The sequence below is a fragment of the Dermacentor andersoni genome, chromosome 1 (genome assembly GCF_023375885.2).
Source record: "Dermacentor andersoni chromosome 1, qqDerAnde1_hic_scaffold, whole genome shotgun sequence".
NCBI lineage: Eukaryota > Metazoa > Arthropoda > Arachnida > Ixodida > Ixodidae > Dermacentor > Dermacentor andersoni.
In genome coordinates this window covers 407,051,089-407,066,849 of record NC_092814.1, presented here as the reverse complement: position 1 = coordinate 407,066,849, position 15,761 = coordinate 407,051,089, and the positions used below count along the sequence as shown (strand labels likewise).

Genomic DNA, 15,761 nt, shown 5'->3' with positions numbered 1-15,761 from the left:
TTCAGGTAAAGCAGTTTTTTGCGTGATAGGGATATCGATGCAACGCTTACGCACTGATCACCTGCTTCAGTGATCCTTTTGGCCTCAATTATTAATCGAACCCATTTGTCATGGCTTCTGGCAACCACACCGCAGGTGTGGAAGATAAGCTAGTTAAACGCAGCATTGCTAACATGTGCCTGCTGAATGTTTTTAAGAAGTGCTGTCCACATCGAGCAGCGGCGAGTTTTCTTAAGCAGATTGACCGACTGGAATAGACACACTACCCACAACCTGTTTTAGTTTCCGTAGCGGAAACAATCCTCAAGAAGTTGCGAACTCGCCAACCAGACCAGGAGTCACCCCGCGAAAAAGAAAAGGTAGCTGTCATACCCTACATACACCGCATCTCGCATAATTTGAAAAAGATTGCAAAGCTAGTCAACGTAAATGTCGTTTTTTGTGCCCCATGCAAGCTCTCCAAGCTATGCAGAATGACTAAACAATTTTCCCGCAAGGCACCAGCCTGTGTCACAAAACACGATAAAAAATACGTTGAATGTCAGGCAGGAGTCGTTTATGAGATTCCTTTAGCTCGTGGCAGAAAGTACGTGGGCCAAACAGAACAGTGCCTGAATGACAGGCTGAGGCAAAACAGTAACAAAGTGAACAATGGGAAGGAGGGCCACTTGGCAATTCACTGCAGAAATTGCAAATGTAAGCCAGACTTCCACGCCTGCGCTGTGGTTGCCAGAAGCCATGACAAATGGGTTCGATTAATAATTGAGGCCAAAGGATCACTGAAGCAGGTGATAAGTGCGCAAGCGTTGCATCGATATCCCTATCACGTAAACTGCTTCACCTGAACGCGAATGCGCACTGAGAAACTGTGATTCCCTTAGGAAAATGAACCATGAGTATCTGTAGAGGACGTTATGTGTTCCTAATGTGATATCAGACATTCATAAGAAATGCATCGTCTAATGTTTTTTGGCATCACAAGTACAACAGAGACTAAATGACAGTGCACCTTAGGATTTCTGATGAGACGAGTATACAACTTTTTTGTTATTGCTAATCTCAAAGTACATCATATATGAATGTAGACGATGCCAAGTCGTGAAAAATTCTTTGCAATGCGATAGCATTAAATGGCTCATGAGCCGGAAAATCCGGCATTGTCGGCGTGAGCACTCGATGTACAAAGAGGTTGCAAACTCTCAACCTTTCATGGGAGTCGAACCCACTACCTTTGGCGGTAATTAAGGCTGCGAACCCACGACCTTTGGTGTTGATTAAGGCACTGTTAATTAAGACAGTTATTGAAGATATTGTTAATTAATGCACTCGAACGCACGTACGACCCTTAGTGGAAATCGGAGCCTGTTAATTAATGTTAATTAAGGCACACGTGATTATTATGCCGTTAATTAGGACACTCGTACCCACGACCTTTGCTGCTAATGAAGGCGATGTTCATTAAGGCGCAGTTAAGATACAGTTATTTAAGGCACTCGTACCCACGACCTTTGTTAATGATGACGATGCTAATTAAGGCACAGTTAGTTACGACCTAGGAATTAAGTCACTCGAACACATTACCTTGTGTGGGAATCGAACCCACGACCTTTGTTGTTAATGAAGGCGATGTTAATTGAGATAATGTTAATTAAGATATAGTCAATTAAGATACTCGGTACAACGATCTTCGGTGTAAATGAAGGCGACGTTAATTAAGGCACAGTTAAGATAGTTATTTGACGCACTCGAACCGACGACCTTTGTTAATGAAGATGGTGCTAATTAATGTACAGTTAATTAAGATCTAGCAATTAAGTCACTCGCACCCAGTACCTTGGGTGGGAATTGAACCCACGACCTTTGTTAATGAAGGCGATGTTAATTAAGGTACTGTTATTTAATATAGTCAGTTAAGGCACTCGATCCCACGGCCTTTGTTGTTAACGGTTATGTGAATTAAGGCATATTTAGCTAATATATAGTTAATGAAAGCACTCGAGCCCATGATCTTGTGTAGGAGTCGTGCCCACGAACTTTGTTGTTAATGAAGGCGATGCTAATTAATGTACCGTTCATTAAGATATTGTTGACGAAAGCACTCGGACCCATGGCTATTGGTGGGAGTCGAAATCATGACCATTGGTGTTAATGAAGACGATGTTAAGTAAGGTACCGTTAATTAGGATACAGTTAATTAAGACACTCGGACCCTTGGCCTTTGGTGGGAGTGGTTCCGATTCATCGTTGGGGGCAGTCTAAGAGACAAAAATGAAGAAAACGATATAACACAGCGTGAGCGCCGAGTACTCTGCAAACGCTTCCGATATATCAGGGCTAGGCACAAAACAACGACGTCATTTTCTTTCCTTTTTAAAGAGCACCGTAAGTTCGTGTTACCCCGGTATCACATTTGGTAAACAGTGCAAACCTATAACGTGTGCCTTGTTCTGAGCAGTTTGATTTCTCGGAAAAGTTACTAGTCTTTAAGTGGCCAACCGACAATTTTGCAGATTGACATGATCATGACATGGAAAACTGCGCGTAAAAAAATTATGGGGTTTTACGTGCCAAAACCACTTTCTGATTATGAGGCACGCCGTAGTGGAGGACTCTGGAAATTTTGACCACCTGGGGTTCTTTAACGTGCACCTAAATCTAACTACACGAGTATTTTCGCACTTCTCCGCCACTGAAAGGCCGCCGCCGAGGCCGGGATTCGATCCCGCGACCTCGTGCTCAGCAGCCCAGCACCATAGCCACTGAGCAACCACGGTGGGTAAAAAAAAAGAAACTGCGCGTAAGCGGCAGCGTCTGTTTGCTGGAACGCACTGTAGTACTTGGTTGCAAGCACATCGTACGCAAGCGCACATTTCTGGCATATACCACATAGGACAAATGCACGCTGCCGCGACATGTGGGTTTTTCGAGGAATCTTCGTGGTAGCAGGATCAACACAGAAGGCACGAGCGACAGGAGGGCAACCCGCGCACATTAAACACACTAACACGAAAGCAAGATACGGACAACAGGGGTGTAAGCTGCGCCACACGAGCAGATTTGATGCTTTGCGTGACACTTTTGCAACGGGCACTGAAACATCGCACACTGCACATGTGTCCCTCGGAGATCGCGTCAACAATGTGTGAGGCTATACAGTTGATGTCAACGACAGCAGGAAGTTGTTTAAAATGAAGTGACCGCGCAGGTAGCACGGGGAGCAGCGAAATGCGTAATTCACGGGTTTTATGAGAGGTAACCGAAGTGCAAATCGTTCGAATAACGTCACAGCAACGGCTTTCTATAGGGTTAACATTTTCAGATCTCGAAGGCCATGCTTTTTCTGGCTGCAGATAGCAGAAGCGATTTAAATTGAAAATGCGTTATAGAATTTCTTTCTATACCAAGCTATAGCTTACAATATAGACTTATCTGTGGTTCTGCTTGTCTTGCAACAGCTATGCGCAATTAGGCAGCGGCACAAATCCTCAGATGACGCTGGCCGACCGACCGCCCCAACCGACCTGTTGGTGGCGCCACCCACCGCCCCGTTTTCAATCCAATCCAATCCAATCAGCCTGTCGCTCTGGCGTGCGAGCTGCAACGATGTGCTTGTTTGATCGTATGTTTTTGCGTTTGCTGTAACGAAATGTGACTTAGTTCGCGTGCGCATAAGTGCCACAGACAGCTTGTGTATCGCTGCAAACTCGCCGTGTGCATGGCGCGCCAGCCAAATGTGGACCAACGATGTTCATGCCGTGGAGTGCGTTCCCTTCGTCTCTGGTTGTCGTGGAAAGTTGGGTGGACGTCGCGAAGAAATAATGCGTATCGTTAGCGTGCCACTGCTCTTCCACTATGCAACGGCACGTCTGCTGGGAGTAACATCGAAGCACCGACAACTTGGAGGGTTCTTTTCGACCGCGTCGTGCCATTCAAAGGGTGAGTATCTGTGCTTGCTACCTACACACGTGTTGTGCGAGCTTCTCGTGTGGTCATAGGGTGCCTTGCGAACGTAGGAAAGGGAACTCCCACGACAACAGTGAAACCTATGCCGATGCTTGCTGGGTGTCAGTGTTTAGTTGCGCGAATTTATTGCCATAATGCGCAATTGAAAATCTTGATAAGCGTTTTCTTCTGGTGAGAAAGATTACGTTCGGAAATAATCGCGTTCATCATGCGCGCTTGTGCGTGAGCTTCAGCTTTTCTACTGAAGTCGCATGATAACGACTCATCTGCCTCTTGACCGATTCTTACTGCAGTGGCGTTTCCTCGCTTATAAATGATTCGACGTTGTAGATAATCTCTGCTTACAAGGTTTTCGATTTACGAGCAGTATTAGGGGAAAAAATGTAAGCAATCACAGCGTGCTACTGGTACAGGTTTGTTTTGAAGGGGTGTTGCCATAACTTTGACGTAACTAAATAATACAAGGGATAGCTACTTAAAGTCATGAAAGAAACTATAGAATCGTTATCTAAACAAACATTCATGTAATGCGCTGCTGCTGCTGCGTGTGAAATTTTGCCGTGTTGAAGGGGTCCCTGTTATCGTGACATTCATCAGTGACTTGGACTTTGTGCTCTGTCGCCACCCTGCACCAGTGCAGGCATTGTTTTCGTGACTGTTTTTACATGCTCCTTGCATGATTTCAGGATGTGATAGTCTTATTGTGCCACAGCTATAAGTTAACACAGAATTCTCTTTGTAGTGGTGAAGCCATGACCCACAACAGTGTCCACATAACCCAGGGGCGTAGCCAGGGGGGGGGCTTATGGGGCTTGAGCCCCCCCCGAAATTTTTTCGTGCTGTCCATGCACCGCCGGCCAAAAGCAACCCCCGGCGCCGGAAATCATTATGGATTTTGTCTAGAACGTCTTTTTCACGCTCGAAAAGCCATTTCACCGCAAAAATTGCGAACTCGGGCTGGATTTCGCGGCAACGCCCATGCACCGGGAGTCGCACAACGCAAGCAGCCCCATCAGAGCACAAAGTTTCAAGGACGTCTAGTTCTCATAAACTTTTGGTGTGAAAGGTGCATTGACATCTCCAAACGTGTGCTTTCGATTTTCAATTGCGGAACTTTGTAAGTTTAATGTTCCCATAAATATTTGACGCCAGAGGTTCATTAACTTTTCCAAAGTCGTACATCGGGCCATACAACGAGACAAGCCAAATCAACACACTATCAAACAAGTTGGCAAATTCCGCAGCGAGGCCCGATGAGACGAAGCGTTGTGGTGGTTTATTCGTGCCGTCATGTCACATAAACGTATATCAACTTTTTTTTTTCACCTGCGCGAAAGCATCCAGTGAAGACACTAAAGGCAGCCAAGGTAACTACGTTCTTATTTATTTTTTTTCTACTTTGACGTTTAATCGCGAGGACACATTGAGCCTCTTCAATTTTTTTGTTCTCGTTCCCTTACCCGCGGGCTGCCAGAGCCAGCCAGAGCGCACGCGTTTTTCTCGTGTTGCCCCGACCACCGCGCGGCGCACTTCGTTGCGCGTTCGGTTTTCTCTGGCCGAGTGCATTTTCGCCTGGCAAAGTTTTGGACGCTTTCTATCTAGCAGACGAGAAAAAGAAACAAGGGTCACTAGCCGCCATCACTGTGGGGACTCGACGGATTGCACCGCGTTCGCTTGAGCGCAACCTCTCCAGAAAGTCTTGTCTCGCCGGTGTAGGATACCGAGCAGTATGCGCATGGTTCTTGGTGGACCAAGCGTCTCGTGTTTTCTTCTATATTCCTTTAATAGCCACATTAGTTGCCCAGTGTAGGCATTCGATTGTGACCAACATACTTTCCATTGCGTTTTTGTTTTCATTACGGTGCCCCCGCCCCACAAAAGGAAAAAAAAAAATTTGTTGCGGCGCAGCAAATTGTCGCATGGTGAAAGTTCTATTTTGTTACTTTTGCGGAAAGTAATGGGCCATGGGACGCTTCAGCTGCCGGATAATCTTACTATATTATTTCGATAGCAATTATATGGACACTCTAGGCGCATTTCTGGGGTCACCGTCGCCCTCATATTCCGCATAAAGTCCAAGGGCGATAACATCGTGACCACGCGCCGCATGCTGTATGTGCGAGTGAAAACGTGGGGGGGGGGTGAGGGGGAATGGATGAGCCGAAGATGCTGGCTCAGTCTTATGTGCGCAAGGGAGAAAAGTGAGGAGCAAGCGCGCCGCTTTCCGTCTCGCGCGATACATCGGGGGGAGTTGATGGGGAGGGATCTAGGATTCTGTGAATCTGTGATTGCGCAACATGGTTTATTTGCCTTGTTTGAGCCATTATACAGCGTGACTTTTTCTTAGATACGTACATTTATTGGAGACTTACACGTATGTTTAGATTTCTTGTTGCGAGGTTTTGTTCATACGTGCAGTGAACTTTGTTTCCAGTGGCACTTTTTTGCCTTTTATCAAGCTGTATCTTTGCATTTGTATATTTCATTGTATCTTCGCATTTCTAATGTTTGAGGGTGAGTCAAATGAAAGTGAGCCTACCCACCCTGCGCAATTATGGTTCTCTTCATTATCTGCAAGGCCTGCGCGTAGCACACAGGCATCTCTCATTTACAAAAGTGACACGCAGGTGTGAGGATAAATGTCCTTTAATGCGCTCATACACTGGGTTGAACAGGGTTGCGTGTCGTAATGGATGCTCCAGAAGTTGAGCAGCGTGGTGCCGTGAGGTTTTTGACAGCTGAAGGTGTTTCCCAAAAAGAAATTAATCACCGTATGGCTGCCGTGTACATTGAACATTTTATTTCATTGGCCACTGTGAAGCGTTAGAACAAACGGTTCAAAGAAGGACGTGAAAGTTGCAAAGACGATCCCAGACCAGACCAAAGCCATCGGGCAGTTACCCCTAACAAAATTGCAAAGGTTGATGAGCTGATGACACAAGAACGGAGGATAAGCATCGATGAACTGGCAGAGCGTGTGAACATCAGTCATGATTCGGTTCACCGTCACCGTTCACGCCATAATTCATAAACATCACGGTTATCGGCTCTTGTGTGCGCAATGGATGCCAAAGATTTTGAACCACCGCCAGAATACGGAGAAGTTCGGCGCTGCCTTTACTCATCTGATCCGGTATCACAATAAGGGTGACGATTTCTTGTCTGCAATTGTGATCGGAGATGAATCATCATGCCACTACTACGCTCCTGAAGCACGACGGCAAAGCTTACAATGGAAACATTCGAATTCACCACCCCCAATGAAAGCAAAGGCCGTCATTTCCGCCGGAAAGGTGTAGTTGACTTTTATTTTTCGATCACCAGGGGCCATTACTGATAGAATTTGCTAAATCTTGAGAGACTATCAATTGTTTCCGATATTGTGGAACGCCGGATTGGCTGCGTGTCGCAGTCAAGAGAAAACTACGTGAAAAATTGACGAATGGGGTCATCTTGTTCCACGACAATTCCCGTCCCCACGTCGCTGATGAGGTTAATACAAAACTTAAGAAAAATTAAAATCAAATTATGGAGTTTTACGTGCCAAAACCACTTTCTGATTATGAGGCACGCCTTAGTGGAGGTCTCCGGAAATTTCGACCACCTGGGGTTCTTTAACGTGCACCTAAACCTAAGTACACGGGTGTTTTCGCTTCGCCCCCATCGAAATGCGGCCACCGTGGCCGGGATTCGATCCCGCGACCTTGTGCTCAGCAGCCTAACACCATTAGTACAAAACTGGCAAAGTTCAAGTGGGAAACGCTGCAACATCCGCCATACAGCTCAGACCTGTCGCCTTGCGACTTCCACATTTTGGGGCAACCGAAATAAAAAAAAAACAGCTCAAGGGAACCAGATTCGTCTCGGACGATGACGTGAAAGTCAGTAACTGATGTTTTCAAGCAACAACCCAAGGAGCTTTATGAGACGGTAATTACGCTACTCGTTAGTCAATGGGACAAATGTCTAAATGCTTATGGAGGCTACCTTTAAATAAAGTACCCCGTTTGTCATATATTCGCATTGGCTCACTTTCATTTGACTCGCCTTCGTATATTCTGCAGGACTCCTGCTTTTTATACGTGATCTCTGCGGCGACTATGATTTCGGTGCAATTACTCACGATACATGACCGATGACAGCTGCTCTTGCGTAATACATTCCTGCGTAATACATTGGAACAAATGACAGCGTCATTGAGATTATTCACAGGCCGTTGCATATGTACAAGAATGTAAACAAGGATCTTGAATGACAAAGTTTCATGAAATATTTGTCCTCAACTCGTTCATTACATGGCCTTTACATTTTTCATATCAGCGGCATGCACTGCTTTGCTGGTTTCGAACTGATGTAGTTCTAAAGTTCGTGTGATATTTTCTTTACTTAATAAATAGACAAAAAACATGTAAGCATTGACATCAGTTACGTTGGGCACAATTTTGGCACATCCGAGTATAATATTTTATGAAAAGAAAAACATATTTTACTTGTATTGACAGTGCGTAGCGTTCAAGAATTAGTTCGCAGCATCTTTGGCAATGGCAATGCAGTTATTATTCATGTATTTGATCCCTAGACAAATTGTTTAAGAGGAAGCTTTAGCTCGGGCCCAACTCCGACGCGGCCTATTCAGATACATGTAAAGCGCAGAAACGTTTTCCTGAGATAACTCCTGAATCGCTTTTAATGAAATTTGTTGCAATTGAGAGAGTAAGTCAAATTCTAGTGTCTGTTGGAAGCGGAATTTCGATTTAGGGCCCGAACTTTGTTTAAGATATTGTGAAAAATTTGAAACTTCGAAAAAAAAATAGAAGCACGAAGTTTACAAATTAATAGTTCTGCATCAAGAACAGATATCGCGATTCTGTAAACGGTATCCATTACACCATTCAAGGCGGACAAATTCGATATGTCTATTTGTATAGTATGTGAATTGGTTATGTTATGTACAAGGGTTCTGCAAAAGCCGTGTTTCCATAATACTTAATTTTTTTAGACTCATGTGTAACATCAATTTTGTCCGCTGTAGATGTACTATTATGTGTAATTCACAGAATTGTGACACCAATTTTCATTGCTGATTTACAAAGTTGTAAACTTCATTGTTTCGTTCTCTGAAAATTTTCGATTTTTGCCACTTTTCAATAAAATATTGACGACCTAAATCGAAAATTCGAAACAAGCAATCACTAAAATTTAAGTTTTTCTTTTAAATGCAATAAACCTCATCAAATTTGGTGAAGTGGTTGCTGAGAAAAACGAATTCTGCTTCTACATGTATTTGGATAGGAGCATTCGACCTAATGTTTCCTCTTAAGAGGAAGCCGAGCTGCATTGTGAGCCCCCCCCGAACGAAATTTCTGGCTACGCCACTGACATAACCCGCGGCCATGGCTGCAGCAGCACGGCGTGTAATCTGGATGGACATGTCAGGTATGCTTTAAGTGTACGTGTTCACAAAAGTAGGACCTCGGTATCATTAGTGGATAAGTGTATCAACATATCACTTAATGCATCTTGCTAAATAGGCTAAATGTTTATGCAACTTTATTCCACTTGCTGCTTATTTGTGTTTGAAACATTATGCACACGTTATCTTGTTCTGTTAAAACTACACCTCGCATGTCCTGACGTTTAGTATTTTTCTCGCATCAATTGCTTGGCTGCAAGTCCATCTTATTTTTGCCTGTTACACAGTATATTTCTTTTTTTATTTTGGTTTTATTTGTTTGGAACTGTTTGCTATGCTGTAGCATATGTTTCCCTGTTTTCCTTTCTGCTTATGATACACGCATGTGCTGTTTTTGTCCATGTAAGAATTCGAAGTGTAGTGTGCCATATATGTCACAGGTCTAAGCACGCATTGTGCATACCATTGTTTAACATTGATATTTACAATTATGTCTGTCTTGTTCTCAGAATAACTGTCACTGGCAAATACACATTTGATGAACTCGAATTTCTTGAAATGGAATAGGAAGGCCAGTATTCATTGTGCTGCAGTTACTTAAGTAGTGAGGTGTTTTCTGGTAAGCTTTCTATTTTTTCTCTCACTTTCTTCGTATTCTTTTCTTTGCAAGCTGCCCCTATTCATGCTGGTAGGCATTGTAGCATTTGTGAGTGTGTCTACTGCAGCAATGTCACAGCTAGTTTGCACACACTACATGATGCCAACAGATACCCATCACTGTTTTTGTGCATTTATGAGAACCAGCTGTGTCCACTCGGCGAAACTTGTAGTGTCCATTTGAATTTGCCAATCAGTTTATGTAACTTTTCAGGACAAAATTTACGCAGCGAGGGAAGGGAGACCATGCAACATGACCTTGACTAACAACTGCCTGTTTAAGTTGATGGAAGGATTAACAAAAATAGCACTGGATGTGCGCTTGTGTTGTGCACCAGTTAATTTGAGAGGGGTGGCAGAAGTTGTAATACAAAGGCATAAAATCATGATAAATGGTGTTTGCATAAAAAGAAGTAAGTAAATAGGCACAGACTAATTTCTATTCCGTGTAATCTACAAAGGATGCCTTTCTTCATGCATTGATAAGGGGGGCCGGCTCACACTTATTGGTATTTATGTGGTGTGCCTGACTGATTTCTCTTGCCAATTTTCAGCCATGGGTGAAAACAGATAAACAATCCTAATCCGGCCTGAAGCCTCATTGCGGATATGTGTGGCCAAGTCGGACGAGCATTCTGGTCTTTTGAGTGAAATATGGTGATCTCATAGGTACATATTTAGACACCAGCCAGTGTGCGCTATGTACATTTGACCACATGTGAAAGGAATATAGTACAGTGCCTCTGACACGTACTGGACAAATCTGGTGCTACCTTTAACCAAGCAAGCCTCGCTTGCCTCCTTGCCTTTCTCAATTCAATTTTCAATTCAATCAGTTCATGTAACTTTTCAGGACAAAATTTGTGCAGTGAGGGAAGGGAGACCATACAACATGACTGTTGTGCATATGCTGCCTAATTTATTTTTGCTGGAAATATATGTGCATTGCTGTCCACAAGTGAATTGACAAATGCACCCAGGCATTGGAGGCTTGCTTAGTTAAAGATACCCAAAATTTGTCTCGTATCTGTCAGGGGTAATGTAGGCTATACTTTTGATCACGTGCATATTTGGTCCAATGTACATCGGGCACGCTGACTAGCCGGTGCCTCAGCATGCGCGTAGGAGAGCACCATAATTCACTCAAAGGACCAGTGTGCTCGTCCCATTTGACCATGCATTGATACGACAAGCTGTGCACTGGATTTAGATTGTTTATCTGTTTCGTTCGCCTATGGCAACCGATTGATACAACAAAATCAGTGAGGAATACCAGATCCAAAAATGGGACGTGTGTCAGTCAACGCTCATTATGATTGCATGACAATAAGGAATACTCTCTAATCACGTGGGATAGCAACCACCATGCTTAATTATTAAATTATTTTTATGCAAGCTTGTTTGTCATGCTTCTACGCATTTGTTTTTCAACTTGTGCCCTCCCTCTGAAAGCAGCGCTCGGGTGTAAACGATAACCCCAGACATGGTGTAGTGTATTTCTTGAATGGGTGGGATATATGCCATCATTCAGGAGGCCAACACAGGCATGACATAGTAGGCTTGGAATGTATCAGAACTGTGCCCGTAGCTGATGCAAATATTCTATGACTGGCACTTGTATGTCTCTGGAATGCATGGGGTTGCCCGTACACAAACACTCCTACGCTCATTTCCATGCCAAGTAATTAGTGAGATTTTCTCAGTCTCGCTAGCAATCCACAGACACTGCTGTCCTTTGTCAAGTGGAAACCGATATGGCTGAAGTAGTTCACGACATGTACACACGCCACAGCTGATCCACGTTGCACATTTGTGCAGCCAAGAGCAATTTCTGCTTACTGTAGTTACTGCTGCACCTAAAGGCCACACAGTGTTCCTCAACAACTTTGTGTGAACCAACACCACATAAATTTTTCGCAGAAGTAGCTATAACATCTCCAGATCATTCTGCAGCAAGTGATACAGCGTGTATTTCTGTGGTTGATTGCCAAGTTTTGTTAATTTTCTGTCCTATCTACCATGCAGGGTACACGTGTACTTACCTCAAGATGACGACACTCCACCTCAAGAACAGCTTCTCCTCAATGATAAGTAGCGATATTAAATGAAAGGAAAATATCACATCCGTGACCAGTCTGATACTTTGTTTTCCTATAATTTAACCTCCTTCTGCTTTTAAGGAAGCATTGATAGGCCCAATAAATGTTTTTGTTAAATTTCTTTCGTTGAGTAATGTCTAACATGCAGCATATGTAGGGCCCATGTACATGTTGTCAAAAGTGCTGCATCTTCGCTGGACATACATACATGCATACAGGCTGCATATATCAAGCACCAAAGACAGTCACGCACAGGTAACATGTTTAAATAACGTCTGACTGCCATTGGGACACATGAGGAAATGTTACCACACGTGGTGGCCAATTTTGTTATAGGAGTGCTATAAGCACCAGCAGTCTAATGTATAAGCTCATTAGAGATTCATTAGGAAGGCATGAGAAAGTCACAAGAAAACTGCTTTGGAGCGCACATTAGGAAGACATTTCATGCTCACAAGAAAAACACTCGTCAAGAAATCTACAGAAAGACGGCGGCCAATATGTTTTAGAATGACATTAGGAATTCATCAGAAAATTGCAAAGAAACTCATCAGAAAGTCTAATCGCTGTGATGTCAAAACTCATCAGACTTTCATGTGAAGCTAATCTCATTATTTCATAAGGGAATTGCGCTCCTAGTATAAATCAGCGACGTTTTTTCATGATTATACATTGTTGGAAGTGGCGGCCTGTATGTATGTGTTCTTTCTTCGTCCACCGTCGTTTTAGCGCCTTCCCTTCAGATCTTGTATCTTTATGAATAGGAATCAAACATATTTAATAGAGGATCCCCGTGTAGATCACCGATCCCAAAGCGCGTGCTCCCTCATGCCTGTATGGCATTTACTCATGTTGTCCAAATGCGACTGACTGATTTGGTCTTAGACCCGCATTCTCAAAAAAGTTATTACGCTAAAATTGTTAGAGCAAATTTTCGGCAGTAGTTAAGCTGGACATATTGTTACAGAAGGATGAACGAAGACAAGAAGCAGATCGTGAGACGGTGGCTGCTACGGGTTGTTGGCGGTCAGCCATTTTAACTATTCGGACTCATTTTGTATACATATTGTAAATATAATCTTCTACACTCTCAACCTCCCCGTAACATATTCGTGGAGGCGTGGAGTACCACGGGTCGAAACGGAGCTCCGCAGTGGACGTCACATCAGCTTCTGCACAATGAATGACGGTGAGCACTCGGGATCAACGTCGTGGCCGCCTCATGCGTCACCGTCGCATGCTACGTCGCTGTCACCTTCAGTTGTCGTTGTGCAACCCAAGAATCCTAGAACTTTCTGCGGTACCGATGGCGCCGACGTTGAAGAGTGGGTGGCCATGTACGAACCATGTACGAATGAATCAAAAGATGGGACCCTACGCTTATGCTAGCTAACCTGTTGTTCTACCTAAGAGGCACGGCCAAGGCGTGGTACGAAAACCACGAAGAGGAACCAGCTGGGACCAGTGCAAAGAGAAATTGACAGAGTTGTTTGGCAAACCAGCCGGCCGAAAGATTGCCGCAAAGCAGAAACTGGCCTCCTGTGCCCAATCTCCTACGGAGGACGTGCTACATGCAGGACGTGCTGGCACTTTGTTGTAAGGCCAATCACGACATCACAGAAGCTGAGAAGGTCGGGCACGTGCTTAAGGGCATTGCTGACGATGCATTTAATATGCTCATGTGGAAAAGCTACTCTACAGTTGATGCAATCATTAAAGAGTGCCGACATTTGGAGCAGGCCAAAAGCCGATGCGTCTTCCAATTATTCGCCAGACATCCCAATCTGCCGCAACGTCGACGTGTGAAGATCAACGCGCCCAACAGGTTGTGTCGCCATCAGAGGACGTGGTGGGAATCGTTAGACGTGAACTGGATGCTATGGCGCCCGCAACTCTCTGTTAGCGTAGCCCGGATCCTACCACATCTACCCATCTGGACTCTCTCGACTCGAAACACCAGTACTTTGCCGACTGTGGCTTGGTGTCGCCTACACAATATCTTTCGCCTTCCGAGTCGGTATGGACGACAGCGCGGCTTGCAGTCACTGCGGCGGGGAGGAAGCTATCGAACACGTACTTTGCCACTGTCCTGAATACAGCGCGCACCGGCTATCACTAGCGACCGCGTTTGCACGCCTTGACCACAGGCCACTTTCAGAACAGTCAGTTTTGGAATGCCGACAGGAAATGTCGCAGCGAAAGTCAGTCAAGGCTTTGTTGACCTTTTTACGTGACAGTGGCCTATTAGAAAGACTATAATGACCCCATTCCGTCCTTTCTCATATTTTTTTCTCATGCTTTTATTTTTGCCACGCTGTTCTTTCCGTCTTTACTTCCCCTTTCCCTAGTGCAGGGTAGCAAACCGGAGGTTTTAAGTCTGCTTAACCTCCCTGCCTTTCTCTCATTTGCATCTCTCTCTCTCTCTTTCTCGTACAAGCCATCGTTCGCCAGGAACATGAAAACATTGGTTTACACTCTGTGTCTGCTGTCGCCCATCCCAGAGCTAACGAACGCCCTTCTACTATTTTCATCATTCCACCCCGACGCTTCTGTCCGCGTTATCGCAACCCGACTGAGTGGAGAACTGCGGACGACCAGCCGATATGTTTCACCTGTCGCTGCATTGGTCATGTTGCCCGATACTGTCGAAACTCGTGGCCATGAACACGTCGCACGCTGATCAAGCAGACCCGATTTGATGGAAATGCCCGCATTGTTTCGCCCACCGCCGAGTCTAACAGCGCCAACAACTCTGCTAGGAACACGTCGTACAGCTGCTCACCATCGCCGCGCGGACACCAGTCTCGTTCACCGCAATGACGTCGCCCATCTTGCCGTTACCCATAGCCACGTCGCCTTTCGTCCCCTGTGGCTTTTCGCCGCCCCCTTCCGGAACACTAAGCAATGCAGCCCTCAGAGGTGGTTCTGCAGTGCCTACTACCGCAGCAAATCCTCTGTCTGTGCCAACAAGGAGAAGTGTAATAGACGTTAAAATAGACGGCGTACCTGTCCAAGCACTCGTAGACACTGGAGCCCACGTATCTGTGATGAGTGATAGCCTACCTAGACGTTTAAAAAATGTCCTCACCCCATCAGCTGCCCGAGTACTTCGTGTGGCCGACTGCGGCGTGCTGGTTGTTCTTGGAATGTGTACTGCGAGTTTAATTATAGCCGATCGCCCTACTTCTGTTCTCTTTGCTGTGATCGACAACTGCCCTCACGACGTTATCCTCGGCTTTGACTTTTTATCCACTCATTCTGCTCTCATTGACTGCGCAACGGGCGTTCTTCAGTTGGAACTGCCTCAACTCGCCGATGCTCCGAGCACCGGCTCACCGCACTTGTGCTCGCTTCACGATTTGCGTCTCTCACTCGAGGCAGTTACTTACGTCACTTTGACAGCCCAGCCACAGGTTCCTGACGGTGACTACGTGCTTCGCCCCATCATCGACGTGCTTTTGAACCGGAACGTTGCTGTTTTGCATACGTTGGTCACGGTTACTAACAACGACGTCGTTCTACCGCTTCTGAATTACAGCCTGTGCCCTCAAGTGATTCTGGCCGGCATCTTCTTTGCCAGCGTTTCTAGTGGTTGCCAGGTTCTAGTAGTTGTATATGTATTGTAAATA

General features: G+C 45.0%; 1 long non-coding RNA gene across 1 annotated transcript; it reads left to right on the top strand.

The window, feature by feature from the left end:
• Positions 1–3,597: 3,597 nt before the first annotated feature.
• Positions 3,598–12,253, top strand: LOC129381834 (uncharacterized). The gene is made up of 2 exons (XR_008609969.1): positions 3,598–3,936; positions 12,059–12,253. It is a non-coding gene; the product is annotated as an uncharacterized lncRNA (long non-coding RNA).
• The last annotated feature ends 3,508 nt before the right edge of the window (positions 12,254–15,761 follow it).